Source organism: Panulirus ornatus, chromosome 41 (assembly GCF_036320965.1).
Source record: "Panulirus ornatus isolate Po-2019 chromosome 41, ASM3632096v1, whole genome shotgun sequence".
In the NCBI taxonomy this organism is placed as follows: domain Eukaryota; kingdom Metazoa; phylum Arthropoda; class Malacostraca; order Decapoda; family Palinuridae; genus Panulirus; species Panulirus ornatus.
This window is the reverse complement of record NC_092264.1, coordinates 4,549,624-4,562,992: the sequence shown is the minus strand read 5'-3', so window position 1 is coordinate 4,562,992 and position 13,369 is coordinate 4,549,624. Positions and strand designations below refer to the sequence as shown.

The following is a 13,369-nucleotide window of genomic DNA, read 5'->3' as shown; positions in this document are numbered from 1 at the left end:
ATATCTGCCCGCGTCGTCTCGGCTACCACGAACAAGAGAAAAAAAGGGAAAATTATCATCATATTAGAATTATTTACTTTGCGCCTAACTATCAATATGTGCTCGAGGACCATATCTCAAGAACTGGTGGACGTGTACACTATCCTACAACTTGCCACGGTCACATGTAAAACCATTACCCTACGACTTTCCATCGAGCAAGCCAATCCTTCGACAACTTTATGATCAAACTTATACATTCCCTCCCTCTCTCTCGTGTGTTATAATCACCCTCTCTCTCGTGTGTTATAAACAATCGTTCGACCTTCCCTCGTGTAGGAAATCTACATATAAACACACACACTATATAGACCCCTTGAACTACAAGAGAGAAAAGCCACTGTTAAAAACATCTACTGGCGGTGCTTGTCAGGGCGCGGGAGGGCTGCGCGCGCAAGTTGGCCGAGGTAGAGCTTGTGGTGTTGGAGCCTAGGATGAGTCAGTGCGCGTGGATGGAGCTGTGGAAGCGGTGGTTGGCGGCGGCGGAGGTGCTGGTGGTGAGGACAACCAGATCGCACACTATCGAAGGGCTTAAAAATGCGGCGGGCCTCGCCTAATGTCGTTCCCGGCTCGCTTGCCACACCGAAGTGTTCAGTAACGGCAGAAACACGAGTGGAAACCATACAGTTCCAGCCTATCTATCGCCAGGCGATGGTTAATGTGTAATATAAATATGCCAGCGCACGAAGAATGTCTCCACGGAAATTTTACAAAGTTAGAAAAAAAACAAAGCATTCATTCATTCATCTGAATACTTGCAAAATAAATGAACTTTGTAAACATAAATGAGGAACTGTTCTGAACTCGTATAACACTATGACAACATACATGACCCACTTCAAATTGTTTGCACGCATAATGATAAGGAAATAACAAACATTTGAGTAACATTAATTCCTATTGAAAGGACGGTGTGTTGTACGGCGGACTTGTGTTGTTAGATACAACCCACAGACAGTAATCTACCCCTACAACAGTGAACACTTTAAATACCTCATTCCGTTTATGACAAGTGATACAAAAAAAAAATATTACAACCCGCCACCATATACGCTGGTACAAGTGAACTAGTTATGGCCTGGCACTTAATGGTTGTAACAACACCAGCAGAAACACTAGGACCTGGCACTTCATGGTTGTAACAACACCAGCAGAAACACTAGGACCTGGCACTTCATGGTTGCAACAACACCAACAGAAACACATCTGATAATGAGGACAACATAGTAACATGCCACGCCTCACTCCTCATTCACTTACATAGACGGGACACACATAGAGAGAAATGCTACTTCCCACTTCAGAAAAAAGTTACATAACACTAAGTAAGTAACGACTAACTCGATCCAGTATTAACCCTATATATATATATATATATATATATATATATATATATATATATATATATATATATATATATATATATATATATATATATATAACCGTAAGACTCTGTAGTGAACCAAAAACATTCTCACAGATTCACAAGACTCCAGCCTATCCCAGTGGAATACAGCGGAGAGCAACGTGGATCCACGGGAAACACATCGAAATCCTTGTCGTGCTTTAGGATCTTACGAAGAAAAAATATAACTAAAATACTTACGGTTATAATTAATACATAACTTGCTACAGTCTATTTATCAAGATCCATGACCGCTGTTTTTACTTTATGCGAAAAAGAAAAACTTGTCAATACAAGAGAAACCTACTGAAGCAAATAGGAAACTGGGAGGTGAAATGAAATACAAAACATTCTTCTTTTCGGTCGAGTGCTAGGATTTCTTTTCGCTACAGTTAACCCATGAAGGAAAGAAGAATATGCTACAGTGTAGCGGTTAAGCGTAACTTGTTGCTCGGAGGTACGAGCCTCTACCGTCTCTACTGTTGCTCCCTGACACCAACATCGCAACTTTCCTCTTTCTCTTTCATCTTCCCAGCCTGTTTAAACTAACCGGCCTTCACTATATCTATCTATCATTTTGACATTTCGATATCTGTGCCTTTCTCATCCTCTTCTCTCTCTCTCTCTCTCTCTCTCTCTCTCTCTCTCTCTCTCTCTCTCTCTCTCTCTCTCTCTCTCCATACGTCTGTCTGTCCGTCTCTCTCAATTTCCTGAACGAATCCCCACAAAGACTCTGAGTCACGGCAAATATGTGGATGCATATTTTTGTGGGAGGGAAAGTGTGTGGTTTAGACTCGTGTCCAGTTTACAAAAACTACGTCACATAAAAAGAATACATATATATGTATACATATGTGATCGGAAAATATTGAGGGCATTAGATACACAGTGTGGTACTCGATCCTTCTAGGAGGAAAGGGTCATGGTTTTAAACTCCCCGGGGGATCAGATAATCCCCCACCCTTCACCTAACATTTAGGGGAAATGTCTACCTTTGGCTGCACACAGCGCCCTCCCATCCTAAGATCATTCTTTTTCATAAAGTTATCGTCCAAGAGAAGGCATTTAAATACTAGAGACGGCGTTTAAATATTAGAGACGGCGTTTAAATACTAGAGAAGGCGTTTAAATACTAGAGAAGGCGTTTAAATATTAGAGACGGCGTTTAAATACTAGAGAAGACGTTTCCATACTTGACTGCGCATGTCGAAGGTATGAGGATTAGTTCATCTCTTGTTGGTGAGGAAAAGAGTGAGTGATAGCGTGTTGTGTTGCCCTGGGAATCTCCCTACCCTAAACAGGATCTGACCGTCTACCACCCTCAGACAGAACCTACCTTCACAGAATCTTCGTAAGAAATAGGAAAAGGAGAGTTGAATGAACCGTCCATAAGGCTTATAATAAAGCTGCTCGGGAGGTAAACTTAAGGTCTTATGAGATGTGACCTAAGAGAGGACGATAGATAGATGGATGGGGCAAGTATGGGAAACGCTGTGTTATCTATAGAATCTATACACCTAAGAGAGGACGATAAATAGATGGATGGGGCAAGTATGGGAAACGCTGTGTTATCTATAGAATCTATACACCTAAGAGAGGACGATAAATAGATGGATGGGGCAAGTATGGGAAACGCTGTGTTATCTATAGAATCTATACACACACACACACAAAGACACAGACACAAAGACATAGACACGCACACACACACAGCAGTAACTCCAGTGCCTCAGACATGAAGGGTATTCATCCACGTTACAACAGTAACTTCACGTACGGAAATACATCTATATATACATATACATAAAAAAACGGGACATAAATACATCCTCCCCCTACAGACACACATACGGACATGGACAACGAGTCAGCAAGGGTCTACCCGAGGTAGGATCGCGTGGTTTCGAATCTCGGGCGTGGCAGTCGGCCCACACCCAACGCAGGTTCAATAAATGAGTACCGGGTTTAGGCTGGAGAGTGTTTGGGTACATACACAGGAGTTAAGATATGGTATATATATATATATATATATATATATATATATATATATATATATATATATATATATATATATACACACGAGGTTAAGAGACGTGGTAACACGAGCGTAAAAATCTTCTCCCTTAACACACAGACAATGACCATATAACCATCACACAAGAACGCAAGACGAAAAGAGAAATATTACAACAAGTTTTAAAAGATATCATGTTGCAAGTAATGACGTGGAGGAGGAGGAGGAGGAGGAGGAGGAAAGAATGTTGGAACATGTGCGAGGCGTGGATATGACGGTAACGAGCAAAGGGGAACTTGTGATGGCTCTCAAAGCGGAGCCAAGTGGATAGGTTTACAGACAGGCTAAGGCTATTGAACCTCCCTGAACTCGTGTATGTTAATCACTGACGTATTTGTATGGTTGGTATAATACGACGGTGGGAAAGGATGACTTAATGAATCTACGTCTACGAGAAGACAGACAGAGAAGTGGATTCAAATACTGGGACGAGACGACGTATCTTTCTTTTTCATATCTATTTCACATCTGAAACTACATAATACGATGGTGCAAAGATAAAAGAACAACCTAGCGATTTGTAGCTATAACGGCAACAAATCAATGAAAAAAATTATAACATAGCAACCAATGATTCATATTACATACAGGAATTCTTGAAAAGCTTGATGAAAGAAAATAAGTGTGAACTCAGATACGAATAAGATACTAAATAATCATTTGAGGAATATATTGTGATTGGTGAATATCATTACATTAAAAATAATATATATATATATATATATATATTTGCCAAACGTAATCAAAGTGAAGGAAATCAATGTGCCTATAATATCAGAATGTAATCGTGTGGTTGGTATAAAACATACAGTGACAGCTGATGGTAATCTTACAAGGAGAGGACAATTTCACGTAACCACTTTCCATAACACAACAGATCCTTGTAAGACGCATCTTGCCTCATGGATCCTGTGTGCTTGCTGGCTTGCTGGGAGAACATTCCACATGGGAAAGCTCTGAAGACACAGCAATCAATTTTTTCACTTTCAATCCATTCATATTTAAAGCTAAACTCGAGATTATGATGGAATTTTTCTGAAAAATGTGAACAGAACAAATGAAAAAAAAAAAGAATACAAAATATGTAATAGATTTAATGCGTCCGCCAGCAGATGATACTCTACTTCAAACAGAATTTAGCATGGCTATATATATATATATATATTCATATATACATTTTTTCTACGACCTTAACTGTCTGTTGACCAATTTCTGCGAAAGAGGTCTGGCGTTACCCATGAACTCTTTTCTGAAACGCTCCTGCAGCAAGAGGCTGCAATACTTCCAGCAGCAGGGAAATGTGAACTCCTTGAGAGCGAGACGTTCTTTGACGAGACTGTTCTCCCAGAGGTACAAAGACATGCAAAAGATGACTTTTCACTCGCGGTGTAACCTCAGCCAAGAGACTCGGGTAGCATCATATATATATATATATATATATATATATATATATATATATATATATATATATATATATATATATATATATATATTTATTTATTTATTCTTATCTATTTATTTTGCTTTGTCGCTTTCTCCCGCGTTTGCGAGGTAGCGCAAGGAAACAGACGAAAGAAATGGCCCAACCCACCCCCATACACATGTATATACATACACGTCCACACACGCAAATATACATACCTATACATCTCAATGTACACATATATATATATATATATATATATATATATATATATATATATATATATATATTACATTTTTGTTTTAGAGTTGATCATTTTTCGTAATAAACGATTTCAATATGCAATGAAAATTCAACGAAGCATATCGAGTTAATTACTGAAATTAAAATAAAAAAAATCCCCATCGTATTTTCCTTTTTTTTTTTTTTTGCGCAAACAGCGACTTCTTAACACCGTGGTGTAGTGGCAATTCTACTGCTGCTCCTGATCGCCTGGGCTGCGGTTCCACATCATGTGCGCTCTTATCTGCAAAGTTACCAACGTACCTTCGTTAAAGACCCGTAACTCTCTGATAAGGTTAATGTTCCGGCCAGCTAAAACTTCATTAGATTTACTGATAACAATTTAACAGATTTGATTCATGTTGTTAGACTGTTAGTGAATATACATATTACGATAATGCTTATCTCTACCTTCAATTAGTCGTCTATATAGTTCACTGCAAGGCAGTTATGTACACAAGAACTCACTATCGGTGATCGGAAGTGATCGGAATACGTATATAAATCTAATTCCATGTAAATGCACTAGTACCAACAGGGAAAAGATGGGTCCACAAACGATCCTGTGAATCACATATTGAGTTATGGTTACATCTGAAGTTCATCACGTTTTGAACAAAACCCGAAGGTACAATATCGCTCGAAATCTATCTAGTAGATTGAACGGGAACTTAATCGCTCGATCAAGAAGGATATAAAAAAAGGTGAGAAAGGGATTCGATCCAAAGTATCTGTGACATTCGATCCATTCAAGACCAGCCCCTGTTGGAGCAACGAGCAAAATGGCATCTAATACCCCGTGAACAGCAGTGTACTGCTTTTTGGTGCAACATTCTCAAAAAGAATGTGAGTATGTGAGCCATCTATCAAAAAATACCCATGACTTAAAAAGTAATTGCCATTCTAATTTCTTTACGATCTTGTGTGTGTGTGTGTGTGTGTGTGTGTGTGTGTGTGTGTGTGTGTGTGTGCATGTGGGTGTGTGTACCAGTATTTACATAACTGCATTATCATTTACATGATCGTATTACCTTAAACGATTAAAAGGAATATCAAATTATGTATCCTGCTTATCGCTAGGTAGAAACACCTTAACCTTACCGAAGTGGTTAAAGATAACAGATAACTGCGTTTACCACAGTAATCGCTGTGGTCACCACTGTAACCACAGCGTAAATACTGTGACTCTGGGCAAAAAACCTACAGCCACACAGAAGGACGCTACGGAAAATGACTAAGTTCACCCATTACATCGCCCAATGTTGTTTATGAAAGAAAACGGAATGAAATCGCGAGATTATGTAAATAGAAATTCTCTGGTGGATATATTTACGATGACTCTTTGATGAGGAGAAATTGCTCATTCGAACTGCCACAGGAATACTCCTCGTGCATCCTGGCTTAGCTAACGTCCCGGGACACGCCCTCACTACCTCACAATCCACAGAAGAAACATTGCTATAGCACATCTATATAGCACATCTATATAGCACATATATATAAAGCACATCTATATACCACATCTATATAGCACATATATATAAAGCACATCTATATAGCACATCTATATAGCACATCTATATAGCACATATATAAAGCACATCTATATAGCACATCTATATAGCACATCTATATAGCACATAGATACGTATAGGTCCGGATGCTGTTTCAGTTATCGACTCGCGAACCTCAGATGGAATATCCCTCCCTCCCCAGTCCTTGTTTGTACAATTACGGTGGAAGTCGGTTCACGGTGACTGAATTGCCCGTAATCACATTCACCTAAGTTATGGCGCCTTGACCTTGGCGAAATGGATGAACCCGGAGGGCAAAGTGAGCGATGGTTAGGCTTGACCCCAAGGGTCGTGACCTCTGTAGGTTGTTCAGTCGTGTGATTCCAGTTCACAAACCTCTCACCAGCTCTTCATGGGCAACACGACCCGGACGAGTCTTGCTTGAGTGACTTTTCAATCACAAACGACTTGTTGGTTTGTGGTTTCCACTTAAGGACACATGAAGTGGCCGAGATGAATCGAAGAGACGATGGTATGGTGGCTGATTACATACGGCCTCCGCGAGGAATGGTGTTTCAAAACGTGACAAGCGATGTGGAAAAGCCTATAATTTTTTGCTGGGCCACTAAGGGACGCAACGAAGTTTAAGGTAAATGAACCAAGAACACAGAGAGAGAGAGAGAGAGAGAGAGAGAGAGAGAGAGAGAGAGAGAGAGAGAGAGAGAGAGAGAGAGAGAGAGAATGCAAATGACTGCAAAAGAGTTAATCATCACCGGACATAATGTAATGAGGAGGAGGGGGTAAAGACCACTTGTTCCAAAAAAAGCAAAAAAAGGTAGAGTTAAATAGTTAATGAGCTCAATAATCAGTAAGATAACCCGAAGTCCTTTTTTTTTTATAAGGTTCATGCAGCTTCAAGGATGTCCTCCTCATAGGGGAAGGATAATTTGGGCTCCTTTATGGAGAAATGGTCCTTAACAATGTTGTAAAAGCTCGCGGTATTACCACATCACATGAACAAGGAGTCCAAGAACATTATATATATATTTTTTTCTCATTATTATTTTGCTTTGTCGCTGTCTCCCGCGTTTGCGAGGTAGCGCAAGGAAACAGACGAAAGAAATGGCCCAACCCACCCCCATACACATGTATATACATACACATCCACACACGCAAATATACACACCTATACATCTCAATGTACACACACACACACACACACACACATATATATATATATATATATATATATATATATATATATATATATATATATATATATATATATTGAACTTTAACATGAGTATTTGATATCAACAGCCAAATATGTAACTGAAGGCCTTATGCAAATGAGCGAAAGACTGGAAACAGGCTTTGGGAAATACTGAAAGGGTAAAGTTATTTCGTTTGTCCACCTGCATCAGCAGCCAGGAATGACTTTACCTTATTCCAGCAAACCTGATTTTTGAGAAACTTTATTTTGTACACACTGGAGCATGTTTTTCTTTTTTTTTTTTTTTTTTTGCCTCAAAAGACTGTACCAATGTTGTTTGACTGCTTAAAGCTTTTTATCACATTCATAAAGTACAACTCCAAAGCAGCTACATCAGCGCGATCTAGGTCCATCATACCTATGATGAACAGTAATAAAACAGCTTTATCACAGCTATAAAACACCCGTATAAGAAAGCCAGCTAATCTAGAGCAAGATAACAGAGCGCTGTTTCAGCTATAAGAGGCCAGCATAATAAAGCTATGTTAGAGCAAGATAACTGAGCCCCGTTTCAGCTCTGAGGCCAGCATACCAAAGCATTATCAACAAGATAAACGAGTATGATATAGCTATATTAGAACTATGATAGCCCAGAATAACACACTATTAACACAGCCATTACATCCTTTCACAGTTGTGACACACCAGTACAACAGAGCTCCGTCACAGTTATAATAAACAAAATCTAACATACATTTGTTATAACACATTTTCCTAGTATAACAAGGATTCATTTCACAACTATAGCACTGTTATAGCAGCTGTACAACACTATATCACAGCTCCGTTACAGATGATTGCTGTGTCTTCACTGCCGCAAAACATCATGCCACTGCTCCGTAGAGTTTTGATATGCCAGCAATTCACTGCTGTGTGTGTCACTGCTGTCACACTGAACATTCACATCTACATTATCATGTCACTGCCCTGTCACACGTGACATATCAATAGTTCACAGCTCCGTCACAGTTGTAACACATTAAAACGCCTCTCTACAAACAGGTACATTTCACTGTCATAATACATAGTCACAATTTATATATAAGAAAACTATAGCGCACCTCTGTCATACCTATAACACTAAAGCGTAACACTCATAAGAAACCTATAATTTACCAATATAACAACATGATAACGTCTATAACCCAAGCGTGTAAAGACCGTCACACAGAGAACAGCACTCTCACAGACACATACAAATCACAACCGTATTATTGATGCTTTAGATAAATGCTTCACTGCACATCAATATACATTACAGATGTTTATTATGTCTATATATCTCGAGTTCTAGAGATCTGAATGATAGAAATGAAGTGTGTGGAGTATATACGACTACTACTACTACCACTAATAACAATAATAACAATAATAAATAATAATAATAACAATAATAATAATGAATAACAATGAATAATAATACTAGTAGTAGTAGTAGCAACAATGATAATGATTGTGATATTGATAGCAATTCATCGCAGCATCATTCAGGTGTATAGCTTTCCCCAGAAGACGTATGCAATCATTAATCCCAGGTAGGTAATCCAAATGAAAGCCATCAACTTGGATGTAATCACGACGCCTCTTACATACTCGAGTTCGGAAAGCAAGCAATATACCTCCTGCTGAACAAAAAGGTTTTGTTACCCTTTTATAGCAGGGAACATTCAAGAAAAAGTCTATGAGGAGGTTAGGTTTGACAAAGAAAAGCTTGTTAACAATTATGCCACAAAGTTGAAGCGATAGTTTATAAGGAACTTAGAAGGATTAACAGGTTTTGTTCACATTTATGCTTATAAGCTCAGGGGGAGAAAGTCGATGTGGAGCTTACATGAGAAGAGAAAGAGATGTGGTACGCCACATGTGATGAAGACATTCCACCAAGGCAAGAGAGAGAGAGAGAGAGAGAGAGAGAGAGAGAGAGAGAGAGAGAGAGAGAGAGAGAGAGAGAGAGAGAGAGAGCACGTGAGTTAGATGTATAAAAGATTTATACATCAATCAATAAGCCTCGTGACCCAATGGCATACCCTCTCTCGCACAGAACAGCATCATGCTTCAAGGAACAAGCAAGTAAGTCGTCACACAGACGAAAAGAAATGTTCAAAAAAAGAGAACCATTAATGGTCTCCTTTTACGTTAATCAATGACAAGTGGATGAAGGGTAAAAAGAGAGTAAGTACTCACCGTAATACATATAACGAAATGGCTTGGCTTATTCTGAGTATAGGGTAGTATTGACGAAACTGATAGACTAACAAAAGATGTCTTTATCTGAAGTGAACCTTCAACGCCTTCTTCAGGCGTTGGGGAAATCCTTCATTCTAAGACATTGCACGCTCTCACTCTGTCTGTTGCCCTTTGCGTTTATACAAAGAACTTCCAGTCGAGTTCAAATGTACTTCATGTATTGATAACGAACGTTCTGGGACCTCAATGGATTATGATAATGAAAATTGGCCATTTAATGATATCTGCATCTAAAAATAATATTGATAATGGTAATCCTTTTCAACAGAGTAACCTATTTATGTTACTCCAAATAGGCATTGCACCGTAATTGAGGCTCGTTTTTCATAAAGCATTAGCTATTTCGATACGAATAAAAAAAGAAACTCGGGCAACACATAATTATCAAAAAACATCGAATCACTGACTGAGTGTTGCGTAACTTCGCTGATCAATAATAATGCTAATAATAATATCAATAATAACAATAATAATAATAATAATGGTATATTGCCGTTCGAATTCCTTAAAATTCCTTTATAATGATGAGCGATAAGTGTAGCAATAACAATTATGCAGATGTAGGCTTACACCACAGAAGTGTTGAACACTCGAGGTCCAATTCTTGAAGAATCTGGACTTCGCGAAAATACTATTGCCAGCAAAGACCTGCGAAGAAATCCCATCCCCCGACACCTATCAGAATTATCCCCTGATAACTTCCCGTCCATATTCATTCTCCGACACCTTTACACCTTCTCGATTCTATCTGGAAAAGGTAATGGGATGGAAGGAATCTAAGAGCCTTTAGACTCGAGGCGAATATTTTTACTCTCACTCCACAAGATTCCATCGTCTATATTCCCCCCCTTTTTTGCTCTTAGAATCAAAAACTTTTCCTTTTTCATGTCGATAAAACATCGCTATGATGGATCTACGATTCGTGTGTACTTGGCTTTGACATAATAAACCTGACGTATATTCTATAATACCATTCCAAATAAAGAGAAAAACTTAAGACTGTTATGAAAAATCCTATTTGTCTTAAGAACAGGCCCATATGTCAAATTCTCCCTCCGTTCATTCCGAGCAGCTGCATAAGAGGTTGACTAAGAGGTATATCAGAATTCGAGGGAACAAGAATTGAGAGACCAAATAAGAGATGGAAGGATGAAGTGAACGATGCTTTGATTCATGAGGGGCCTGGTCATGCAGGAGGGTGTGAGGCAGGAATAGGTTAGGGCAAACATGAAGTAAAACAGAGGTCAGGTCAAGATTCATCTTCAGTACACCCTCACAATTCTCTTGACCTTCACCACACCACTTAACTACCCTCTTAAGGGTTAGGTAAAAAGCCATCTTCACAGCACCTTCATCCTTACCATATCCTAATCTTCATTCAGTACGCCCCCCACAACTACGCCCTTTGACCCAAACGTTACGGCTAAGGTCAAAGCTTAAGTTTCACACACACACACACACACACACACACACACACACACACACACACACACACACACAAACACACACACACACATCAATATTGATATGCAAGATTATCTTTAATCTTAGTTAATTCTGTGCAGTTGGGACTTGTTTTGAACTTTCTTTGATAGAAAAAAAATCGCTCATCAGTCTGAATTTTACATATATATTCTTTATGCCGTGAACAACGCGTCCTTAATGAAGCTCAACTGAGATAGCCAATTAACTCACAACATCCTTGCCAATCTCTGGTGCCTCCAACTTGCAAAGCATCGAATCAGAATCGTAATTAGAATTAGCAGGGAAAATCAAAAAATGATACAGTGCAATATAATGATTCCTGTCCCTATATATTTTCTATTAATCCACATGATTACTGGTGATGTGCATCGAAAATCATAAAAATACCCTCACCTTCAAACTGGCTCCATGCTGGTTTTGTGTTCCAAAATGAAAAAAAAAAAGGAAAATATACAATAAACATGGTTTTCACATAGACAGATCAGGGGGGATACAGTGCCCTACCAGCTGACAGAGATAGTGGCATCAAATGACGAGAAACGTTGACGCCTCGTTTGTAAATGGATCACCACCGGTATTTTGTAAATAAACGGGGAAAAAAAATATTGATATTTTCTTTTTTATTTACGAATATAAGCACTGGAAAAAAAATTATATACGTGAATTAATGCTATTCATAAAGACAGTTACTTAAACGATGGCAGATGCGTACACACACACACACACACACACACACACACACACACACACACACACACACACACACACATGATAACTGCTCTCGGAGGTAATAAGGGAAATAATCATAAAAAAAACTTTAAAGGAAAAACACATCTTATTTTTGCTACCATGTTCACTGTCTTCAGTTCTGCTGTATTCATTAACATACTTCATTACGTCTATGTTCATTTCTGTTGTGTTTCTAGTCTTTGTTTCATACTAATGTGTTCACACTGAGTATGTTAAGTTCTACTGTATCAAACATTTCAACGTTCATTTGTAAAAAGCAAATTGTTTCTACCGAGTTAAATTTTAACGTATTTAGTTATACGTTTTTTTTATCGGGATTTTGTTTTAAGTTCCATATCTAATCCTGTCAGGTTTTTTTAATCACAGTTCGAGTATTTGTAAGGCGCTGTGATGGATGAAAGTTAAATCCCTATAATTTCTACCCCAAAAAGATGTCATGCTTAATTATTTTCCTAATGAATCAGAATTACCCATGCTATTTTCAGGAAAGAAAAAATTAATTAACGTCGAAAAAAAACACACTAAATATTTGACGAATGATATCGAAAACTTTGAAAAATGATATCTTGATGGATATCAAGTGAAGATAACATTAACTTACCCTGATATCTTAGGTCACATGACTGTGATAACAGACGCAGTGGCCCACTTTAAAGGGGGGCATAAAACAGTGAGAAGTGATGGTAACACTTTATAAAGTGGCCCACTAGTTAGATACGGTCACGTAACAACAGTGGTTGGAGCGGACCCACTCACGAGAGTGGCAAGAACTGATAATGTGAGAGTCGAACCAATGTCTCCAAGAAAATGACAACGAAGTCTCGGGGGCTTTTGACTCAGTGACTGACGAAATGCGGAATAAGAAAAAATGAAACAG

General features: G+C 38.5%; 1 protein-coding gene across 2 annotated transcripts in view; it reads left to right on the top strand.

The window, feature by feature from the left end:
- The first annotated feature begins 475 nt into the window (after positions 1-475).
- Positions 476-13,369, top strand: part of LOC139761625 (uncharacterized) — a 95,779-nt gene continuing 82,885 nt past the window's right edge. The window contains exons 1-2 of one of the 2 annotated variants that reach the window (XM_071685896.1): positions 476-536; positions 12,978-13,369. The exon at positions 12,978-13,369 is cut by the window's right edge and continues 730 nt beyond it. The gene's annotated coding sequence lies outside the window, so the exon portion shown is untranslated. The other variant, XM_071685897.1, reaches the window with a different exon arrangement.